Below are 8105 nucleotides of genomic sequence, written 5' to 3' on the forward strand. Positions count from 1 at the left end.
GATATTTTGAGGCTAGAGGTGTGCCTATAGCCTATATTAGGGTGATTAATGACATGCATGATGGGGTTGCACCAGAGATCAGCTCTTAGCCCACTTTTTTTTCCTTGGTAATGGACGCACTGACATTATATTCAAGGGAAGGTGTCATAGCATATGTTTTTTTATAGATGATATAGTTTTGACTGATAAGATGCAAGGTGGTGTTAACGACTTGTTGGAAGTTTAGAGACAGACCCTAGAGTATAAAGTTTCAATTTGAGCGGGACCAAAATAGAATACTTAGAGTGTAAGTTCAACGATGTGACCTAGAAAGTGGATATGGATTTGAAGTTTGATATGCAAGTCATTACTAAAAGAAAGTTTCAAGTATCTTAGGTCAGTAATCCAAGAAAATATGAAGATTGATGAGGATGTCCCACATCGTATTGGAGCGGAATGGATGAAATAAAGGCTCGCATCCGGTATCTTGTGTGTTGGGGTGGCAATTTGAGCCCAAACTCATCCAACCCGCCCAGAGATTAATGGGTTGGGCTACAAACATATTAGTTCATGGGTCAATTTGGGCTGACCCAAGTTAACCCATTACTTTTTATGGCCCATTCTGACCCATTAAGCAGCTCAAATATAACTCATGAAACTCACCCAAAACAAAGGGATCTCAACCCAACTTATCTAGAAATTTACTTAGTTGCCCCGATTTTACTTTTTTTTTTGTATTTTCAATTTTCTGTTCTTTTATTTTTCTGCACCACCCACCCTACCCTTACCCCCTACCCCGCCGCACGAACCCCCTCAAAACTATTTTTTTTTTACTTTTTTTATTCATATTTTCTATTTTCTATTTTTTTTACTTTTATATTATCGGTACTGAGTTTGGTAAAGAGCAGCTATTATAGGCAAAAGTTATGTTATAGGCATATGAGCGATGGGGTTCATCGTGTGGTCACATGTTGGAAGTATACTTATGGTTTTATATAGCTTGTTGAGATTGATACAGTGTGTATGTGTGTGTATGAGAATCAAAACTTAGATGGAGTTCCGAAAGTTGGGATTTGGTTCTAAGAATTGTAAGCTAAGGTTAAATAAAGAATCTTCAGTTAGGATTGTATTTACAGGCTTATACAGATTTAGGTGATGTGAGATCACCCGGGGCGAGGTGCATGATACGTCTATAGAATGATTGTATGACTTTGGAATGATTCTTGGCACGTTCAAGGTGGAACGTATGTTTAAGTGGGAGATAATGTAACAACATGATCAGTTATTTTGAGTTCTAGCATTTCTTCTGAGATTTGAGACTTCGAATGGCTTTATATAGTGTACTAAAACTTGCATTATAGTTGGTTTAGGTTTTCGAACCGTTTAGGATTAATTTGATAGAGTGATTCTCAATTTGAAAGTTGTAAGTTTAAAAAGATGATCAGGCTTGACTTTTGAGCAAACGACTTGAGAATCGAGATTTGATGATTTCAATAGGTTTGTATGGTGATATTGGACTTGGGCGTGTGTTCAGATTTGGATTTGGATGTTCCTAGAAGGTTTTGACTCTATGATTGAAAATTGACAATTTGAAGAATTGAAGAGTTCATAAGTTTGACCGGGAATTGACTTTGGTGTTATCGGGCTCCTATTGTGGTTTAGAAACTTTGTATATGATCATTTAGTTGACTGGAGCTTGTGTGCAAAGTTTGGTTGTAATACAGAATGTTTAAGTGTGGTTCAGACGCATTCGACGAAGTTGGAATATTTGAAAGTTAAGAGAATAATTTGATCTTCGACTCTTGGTTTTAATATTATTTGTAGAGTTTTGAGCCGTTGGATAAGTTTGGATAATTTATTTAGACTTGCGGTTATGATTGGGCGGGGTCTCAAGGGGCTTGGGCGTGATTGGGGGTGGTTTTAGACCATTTTGGTGATGTTTGGAGTTGCTGTTTTTAGCAGGTATGAGTGTGCTTCGCGTTTGCGGTCGGAGCGATGCATTCACGAATGTGTTTTTGGTACCTCGTCTGTTTCTCTTCGCATTCACAAGAGAAGAGTCGCGTTCGTGTAGTATTGGTTCCATGGGTATTGGTTCGCTAGTGGCTGATGTGCTTGCGTAGGGTTAGAGTTGGCAGGGGAGGATTTAACCTTCACGTTCGCGAAGGTTTTGCTCGCGTTAGCAAAAGAGAGGACTATTGGCTAATGCGATCACGAGGATAAGGTCGCGATCCCGATGTGTATTTGGTCAATGTATTTGGTTAGTGCTTCGCGATCGTGGAGTAGGGGTCGTGTTCACCAAGGGTACTGTTGGGTTGAGTGTATAAGTTGTCATTTCAAAATTTGACTTGTTCTTTCATAATTTGAAACTTAGACTTGGAGAGGGGCGACTTTGCTTGAAGATTTTCATACAAGATTATGGGGTAAGTGATTTCTACTCGTTTTTTTTTTGTATTATTTCAAGAATCTATATGAATTATTAATACCAAAAACATGGAGTTTTAAGACGAAATTTAGAGTTTTGCCTAAACTTTAAGAGAGTGTATTTTGAAGATTTGAGTACCAATTTGGACTCAATTTTAGAATCTAATCACATTTTTGGACTCGGTTGTTTATGAGCCATCGGATTTTGATATTTGGTTGACTTTTGTTGACTTTGTGGGAATTCTTCAAAGATCGAAGCTTTATGGATTGAGATTGTTTCCTATAGGATTGATTGACTTTTTTGGTTGATATTTGGATAGATTTGAACTGGTTAGAGGTGATTTCTCAAGGAAATGCGATTTGGACTAGCTCGAATGAGATAAGTGTCTTGCCTAACTTTGCTTGATAGAATTTTTCCTATTAGTTGATGTTGTTTGATACATGCGGGGTGATGTATATACATGAGGTGACGAGCTTATATACATATGCCGTGGTTATTCATGTTCGAAGTAGATTTTAGAATACTTTATGCCTTGTTTGGTTGCGTGTTATACTTGATTCTATATTTTACTCAATTAATTGACTATGTGAGCATGGTAAATCTTTCTAGATTTAATGTTGAGGCTAATGGTACCTTATTTATAATCAATTACCATGTGTAAAATCTAACTATTTTTTAATTTCACCCCATATTTCTGAATCTTAATGGGAATGTTTGCGTCTATAAGGCTTTTAGCATAGAGATAAGGATACTATCAACTAACAAAAGCCTAGTTGGTTTATCAAATCAACCTCGTAAACATTAACTAGTTTTCAACATATGATCCAAAACAAGATAAGTTTTTTTCTTCTTTTTCTTACCTCCTTTTGTTATATATATATATATATATATATATATATATATATATTTTTCATTCAAGCTTTTCCGCACGCTTGAATGATTGGGCAACACGAAGATACAGATTCTCTGTGTTTCTTTGTCAAAGTATAGACTAACATTAAGAAATTAACTACTTTATTTTATATAAATATTAACGTCTATAGATTGATTTTTTCCACTATAAGATCATTTAAAAGGTAATTTAAGTGGGCCTATAATAAAACTAAAAAATAACTTGTTATAATAAATTAATTACACTGATGGAATACGATTTTTAACCGACTGTTTAGATAAGTTAAAATAATTATTTTATTAGAATTAAATATTTATGTATGACATAATAATGTGACGTAAGTAATTTGCTTTTGATTCTAGATAACATTCATGCGGCATAACGCGGTGGATTGGAGCATTTTGAGTCGGACACCACTTCTACATATCTCCTCTTTTTTCTTCTTCATATATTTTTATATTCAATTAGATCGACAAAAGAAACTGCAACTTAATCCTAAGCCAGTCATGCTCAGTTATAAGTATTATTTAAAAGAACTGACTATAATTTTTGACAAAAAATTAGTTGATGATCAATTTATTACAATCTTTGATCTCTTTGGCTTTGACTTGAACCTAAAATACTCTATGACATGTACGAAGTTTATTATGCTTTTCTTGGATCATTAACATATAGAAAGCATCTCCTCTTGATACTTAAGCACTATGTTTTTTTGTTAGGTTTTAGGAATATAATTTGGGTATATAAGAAGATATGGATAAGCACGCTTGGACAACAAAATAAATGTAAAAACAAAGACGAAAGATGGAATAAGACATGCATCCATTGCATGGATTTAATTTATAATTCTATAAATAATACAGCAAGATTTTAAATTAAAGTTTCTTTTAAGTGTTCCCCACCATTTTGTAAGTTTGTGAACAGAAATCAAACAGAAGGAATCTTGATATAGGACTTTCTATAGAAAAAAACAGCTTCTTGAGGTTGTGATGCTCAAGGCTTTATCCACATGGATCATGCTCAGCTAGAACTATAAATGTTTAAAGTGATTAAATCAAAACAGTCTTGGTCGAATAAATAGATATTTGAAAGGAAACAGTTATTTTTTAATATAAAATCTTTAGTTAATTTATCTAAGTATTAGTCGTAAGTTACTTGAAAAGTTTTTACTAAACTAGTTTAAAGATATACGTACTGCGCGTGTATCATGTATCAATAAGTATAAACTTTATAAGAGTCACGTTATAGGTATTATTTTAAAAAGTGACTGAATTTTAAATAAAAGTAGAAAGATTTTGAGTTCCTGAAAATAATGAATTAATATCGATCATATATATATCTAAAGCCTTAAAATTGAGTGTTTTTACCACGGGCGTAGGCATCTTATCTCAAGCGGTGTTATGTGACACCACTTTGTCAAAAAAATTTGTAAATATGTATGTATAGATTATAAGAAAAATAAAAATATTCGGTATAAATATTAAAAATGACACCACTTATTATTATAATAATTTATTTATTTCTTCACCTTTTCAAATATTGACACTGCATACAAAATTTCTTGACGCCACATTTGATTATTACATTGATGTAGTAGTTGAATGCAAAAAGAAAGATATCTTTTGAACTTGTAAAGATGAGGAATTTAGTTTAGTTACTTCCTTCGTACAAATTTCTAATTTTTCAAAGCCAAAGAGAGTTTGTTACGATGCTTATTTACAGAACACAAAAGAATTTCACTTACCTTCAAAGTATAAATTTACCATAACAAAAATTAAAAGAAAGCTCCCAACTACCATAATAACTAATATTTCTCAATTCAGTCAAATCTACAAATTAATAAGAAAAGCAGAGCCTAATCTCACCCTTTACTTGTTTCAATTCCACATCAAAGTAAGGTACATCTTAATAAAAAAACTTCTCTCTCTATCATGAACCCTATTCCATATGGTTCTACATTTCCAATACCTCCTAAACCACCGGACATCTACTGCACCACCATGAATTCCACTTCCTTCTCCTCTCCAACTTCACTACCCAACTCGCAAACCAACACTGAGGGTAATATGAATATCGACTCGAAAGAACCTCCATAAACTCCTTTTCAGTTTGTTAAGCAACCTTATCTAAACACCCTCCTATCTCATAATACAACCTCTTTACAGACGAATACAAATGGTTCACTCAACTTTACCTTAGATATTACTGATGAAACGGAGGCACCTACTGACCCCTCCATCTTTATCCCACTATCCATTGGAGAAATGTAAACATGTGATTTTTGACCCTCCCCAAGATTTTATATATTTTAGCACTTAAATACTTAGTTTAGGCCTAATATAGTTATTTCAACTAATTTTGACTCTTTTACATTATTTTTTTATCACATAAATGAAAATTACAAAAAAAATAGTTTCATTAAGGTTTTGTAGTCATTTTTAATCTTGAAAAAAATACCAAAAAATAGGTTTGTTTTAAACGGTTAGTATTATTTTAATAGTTATTTTCTTAAGTAAGATTAAGTCGTATTTTTAATAGTTATCTTGTTTGCTATATTATTTTTATATACAAAAAGGAGGAGAGAATAGAATTAGTTTTTGGACCAATTTAGTCTTGCTTGTAGCCCAATTAAACCAAGGAATTTTTACACCCTATAGAAAACCTTAGTACCCTATTTATTTTAAATAAATAATATTTTAAAATATTACATCATATAGATACCTTTTATACTTTATAGCCAAATATCTAATTATAGTTACATCCTACATTTAAGGCACCATATATGCTAAATAATATTTTTCTCTCTCCTTTTTAGTCTTTTCTCTCACATAATCACAGTAAAATTGACTAACCACGTTCTCTCTCTTTTTGCATACACTTTACTCTTTCTCCCTCAACCCACGATTCATACCTCTCCTCCCACCCAAATTCTCTAGTTCTCCTCCATTATCACTCCATTACAATCGCCTAGGGTAAGTTTAATTCGTTGATTTTGATAGACGAAGAGCAATTGGTTCAACTGTAGCGGCTCGATTCTGCTTGGCAGTGGTCGTTGAAGTAAGGTTCACAGCTTTTGCGTAATTCATGGCTTCGTTTGTGGGATTTGAGGGCTGGGGATTGTTTGTAGTTGCTGTAGGAGGTTGGGCAGATGTGTTAAGGGGCTGACCAGCCGGAATTAATGGCTGGTTGCCGGCCGGCGAAGCCATCAGGCTGCTTCTCTCTCTAGATCGCCCAAATCGCCTATTTGTATTCAGTTGTATTCGAATGTATATTTTAGCTGTATTCACATGTATTCAGTAGCATTAATTTATATATTTTAGATGTATTAAAAAGTTATGCGTATTCTCTTGTATTCAGTTTTAATCAGTTGTATTTAACTATTTTATTCAGCAGAAGTTAGTTGTATTTTGTTGCATTAAAGAGTTTTATTCAGCTGTATTCAGTTGTATTTTGTTGTATTCAAGTGTTTTATTCAGATGAATTAAGTTGTATTTTGTTGTATTCAACTGTATACAGTTCTACTCAACTGTATTATTCATATGTATTTCTCTTTATTCAGCTATAATCTTTATTATGTATCTTTCAAATACAGACTAATGAGGGATCGTTTTAGTTCGTTGAGTTAAATTAGGAGAATATCATGTGATTTGATTTCCTTAGTTCGTGGAGTTAAATTAGGAGAATATCATGTGATTTGATTTCCTTCCGTTTTTAACCAGTTTAACCTTCTGTATTTAACGTTAATGTCGCTTGATTATAGCTAAATACATGTCAAACTTAGCTGGAATTTCAGTTTTTACGCCTATTTTTTTGGTTGTATTAATGAATACAACAACTTAAATACATAAAATACATTGTATAAAAATATAAAAGGTATCTATAACACATAATATAGCAAAGGGTATCTATAAATGGCTAATTAGACTTAAAAGATGGTGCTTTATAAAAAATTCTCTTAAACCAATCTCTTAGCCCGTTAACTCAAAAGCCCAAACCTAGACACTCATTTAAGATAATATACAAAAAAAAACCTAGACCTAGACATTTTTAAGGGACCGAGGGCTGAACTCCAAAAAACGACCTCCCCTGTCCTTCATCTTCTTCAGGGACAACAACCTTAACCTACTACACTAAAAACAACCCTAGAACCCCTAGACCACAAGAGGAGCACGCCCAACACCAGCAGCGAACCTCGCCGCCGCCCAGCCAGCCGCCGCCGTCGTCCAGCGACCACCCTTCCACCTCCAATCGCCTCTCACTCGCGACTACCACAAAGAACCGCCGTCGTCACCACCACCCTAGCGCCATTTCTCATTCACAAGAACCATCGCCGGCCAGATCTCCTTTCTCCACCAATCTACAGCCGCACACCCTACCAAAAGCTGACACCCTTGACACATACACATAAAAAAGGAAACGGAAAAGGGTGAACATTATTCAAAGGAGAAGCTGAAATTAGAAATATCAGTTTTCAAGCTTCGACTCTGACATTGCTCACTCGCTGCATTCAAGTCGTCACCGTTTAAGGCTAATAATGTTGTTAGTTTTGGTATCAAAGTGATAAAGAAATAGGCTAAAGAAGCTCAGTTTACTTCCAATTTAATTCCTAAGGACAAAAACGAAAGGGACAAAGCAACTAGCCAAACTCTTTCTTCCATTGCTATCTAAATCCGTCAAATTTTGTTTATAAAAATGGAGGTCAACCGAGATTGCATTTGATTCTAGGTTTCCGGTGTCAATTCCCGCCCGCGGTCCCGGTGTAAATTTGAAGTACATTATCGGATTGCACAATATTGTTGCTTGAAGGGATCT

This window comes from Nicotiana tabacum, chromosome 6, assembly GCF_000715075.1.
Source record: "Nicotiana tabacum cultivar K326 chromosome 6, ASM71507v2, whole genome shotgun sequence".
In the NCBI taxonomy this organism is placed as follows: Eukaryota; Viridiplantae; Streptophyta; class Magnoliopsida; order Solanales; family Solanaceae; genus Nicotiana; species Nicotiana tabacum.